The sequence below is a fragment of the Lactuca serriola genome, chromosome 9, assembly GCF_051521515.1.
Source record: "Lactuca serriola cultivar US96UC23 chromosome 9, Lser_US96UC23_V15, whole genome shotgun sequence".
Classification (NCBI taxonomy): Eukaryota; Viridiplantae; Streptophyta; class Magnoliopsida; order Asterales; family Asteraceae; genus Lactuca; species Lactuca serriola.
The window spans coordinates 159,642,313-159,645,596 of NC_136416.1; the positions used below are offsets into that span (position 1 = coordinate 159,642,313).

General features: G+C 43.3%; 1 non-coding gene across 1 annotated transcript; it reads right to left on the minus strand.

The window, feature by feature from the left end:
* Positions 1 to 893: 893 nt before the first annotated feature.
* On the minus strand, positions 894 to 1,000 carry LOC145077455 (small nucleolar RNA R71). Its single transcript, XR_013693198.1, has one exon. It is a non-coding gene; the product is annotated as a small nucleolar RNA R71 (small nucleolar RNA).
* Between the last annotated feature and the right edge of the window lie 2,284 nt (positions 1,001 to 3,284).

Here is a 3,284-nt window from a genome sequence, read left to right on the forward strand (position 1 = left end):
CGCCGTTGCCGGGGAACGGCTTAGTTTTTAGTTTTTTTTTATTTGCATTAAATTAATTGATCCTTCTTGTGGAGTAAAAACCACAAAAAGTTAATTTTTCAGCAAAATAAATTTTTCTGTCAATCACAGAGTCCACGACGTGGCCATATACCTGCCACGACGTGGACAGTTAAAAAAAAACTAGATTTTTAGTTTGTAGTTAGTTTTTCTTATTTTAGTTCAGTTTTACGTTTTTAGTTTAGCAAGTTGCAAGAGTTCATGACCAGAAGCTCAAACACACACACTTGGTGCCACCACTTGAAGATCCCGAGTCTGCATTTCACAAGAAAAAGACGCCCTTACAAGAATTGAAGTCAGCTTTTTCTAGGAAGTCGGAAAAGAAGACAGGAGAGTCAAGTTCATCCGCGAGGCACAAGAGCGATCTTGAGCATTTGGATCATACACCCGTCCAAACCGAGTCTAAAAGCGATACCGACACGAGCGAACCCGAGAACGAGCCAAGGAACGAGATGGCAGCAATTGAAGAAATGTCCATGGGAGCTTACAAGAAGCGGATCCGAGAAGATGTGGGTCCCGGTTTAGTCCAACCCGCAATACCTGCCACTGCCACATTCGAGCTGAAGGGACACATATTGACTGCACTGAAGGACATCCCATTTTTCGGGAAAGATCATGAGGATGCTTTTAAGCATCTAGATGAAGTCAATGACATTGCAGATTACTTCAATGTCCCAAATGTCAACAGAAACACAGTCTTGCTTAGGATGCTTCCCATCACTTTCAAAGGAGCTGCCAAGGAGTGGTTAAAAACACTCCCACCGGGTACAATCACCACTTGGGCTCAAATGTGTGAGCAATTCCTGGACCAGTTTTGCCCGCCATCCAAGATAGCCAAACTCAAGAAGGCAATAGCCAACTTTGAGCAACAGCCGGGGGAGTCACTATACGAAGCATGGGAGCGGTACAAGGGCTTGCTCAGAAATTGCCCTCAGCATGACCTAAATGTGCAGCAAGAGATGTCAATCTTCTATGATGGGGTCAACGTGATGACAAGACAACTCCTTGATTCTCAAGGACCTTTGAAAAAGAAAAATCCAAGGGAGGTCAAGGAGCTAATTGAAGAAGTCGCGAAGCACTCTCGCGAATACCACAACCCGAGGCAAGATGGAATCAAAGGCAGTGGAGGGACCCAAACTGAAGAAATAGCAGCTGTGATGGTCATGCTAAATAATATGAATCGAAGGATAACACAAATGGACCAGTCGATACATGCCATAAGAGTGGGTTGCGAGAAATTTAGTGGTCCACACTTGACCAAGGACTGCAATGTGGATGAGTTTGGGAACAGAAAAGCTCAAGTGTGCTACTCTAGTAGGGACAAGTTTGATGAGGACTGGAGGAAACCGAAGAAGGAGTGGCTGCCATATGAAGAGTATAAGAAGCAAAAAGAAGAGAAGTATAGGTAGACAGGTCGAGGCCTTTATCAAAAGGAGCAGCCACCAGCCGAGAAGAAACCCGTCCTAGAGACCATTTTGATGAAATTTATGGAAGCTTCAGAAAAGCGACACGATGCCACTGATTCTGCTATTATGGAATAACAAACCTTAATAAAGAATCAGCAAGCCTCCATCCATAACCTTGAAGTACAATTTGGTCAGCTAGTGTAACATCCCCCTCTGGCATGTATCACAATATTGTCCGCTTTGGGCCACTCGGCACGAGGACTTCCCAGGGGGTCACCCATCCTGGTACTACTCCCGCCTGAGCACGCTTAACTGCAGAGTTCTTATGGGATCTGCTGCCCTCACGACTTTAAAACGCGTTGTGATAGGGAAGGTATCCACACCCCTTATAAGGAATGCTTAGTTCTCCTTCCCAGCCGATGTGGGATTAGATCTAACCCACTTTCACCCCCCCCCCCATTATAGGGTTCGACGTCCCCGTCGAACACATCGACCCGTGCCCTAGCTCTGATACCATTTGTAACATCCCCCTCTGGCACGTATCACAATATTGTCCGCTTTGGGCCACTCGGCACGAGGACTTCCCAGGGGGTCACCCATCCTGGTACAACTCCCGCCTGAGCACACTTAACTACAGAGTTCTTATGGGATCTGCTGCCCTCACGACTTTAAAACGCGTTGTGATAGGGAAGGTATCCACACCCCTTATAAGGAATGCTTAGTTCTCCTTCCCAGCCGATGTGGGATCAGATCTAACCCACTTTCACCCCCCATTATACTGTGACATCCCCAATTTCACGGCCAGAAAAGACCGATTTGTTTATGCTTTGTTTTATAAATCAGAGTGATCGTTTAAAGAAAACGGTTGCGGAATTTGTTCCCAAAATAAAATATGATAACCATTTATCAAAACATTTCTCAAAGAGAATGTACTTTCATTAAATAATAAAACCTCGGGATGTCATGTTCCGATATAGACCAAAAGCATAAACAATATAAAATAGGCCTTACAATAGTTATTTATAACTACTGATCTATAATCCAAAACCTCTCGTCAAGTCCGCCGACTTATACTCTTGTGTCATTACCTGTAATGCAAAGAAAACTGAGTGGGTCAGGCTTGGGAGCCTGGTGAGCATATAGGGTTTTCAACCCACAATAATACATTTATTATATTCAATTATCAAACAATCAACCCAAATACCCATCCCCATTATCTTCTTAAGGTTTTACCCTAAGAATCCACTATCCTTCATTCATTCATTCCTAAGGATTTACCTAAGGAATTGGCACGAAGTCCATTGCTGCCAAAGTTTATATATCAGGTACTAAATCCATAGTTATCAGGTGCTAACTCCATAGTCACCAAGGTTCACTCAACAATAGGCGCTAACTCCATAGTCACCAAGGTTCACTTAACAAGCGCTAACTCCATAGTCGCCAAGGTTTACTCAACAAGCGCTAACTCCATAGTCGCCAAAGTTTACTCAACGTGCGCTAACTCCATAGTCGCCAAGGTTCATCAAATAGGCACGAAGTCACATCGTCGCCAAGGTTTATACAATAGGCGCTAACTCCATAGTCACCAAGGTTTATCTAATAATAGGCGCTAACTCCATAGTCACCAAGGTTTATACAATAGGCGCTAACTCCATAGTCACCAACTATTCCATCTACCTATGTTCTACCCAACAATTTTGTAGATATAAATACTTACACAGTTTAAATCATTTAACACCTATATAAAACTCCAATTTCCATGCCCATCTCAAATAGACAAATAACAAAAAAATACATAACACGTATTTCATAGCAAATACT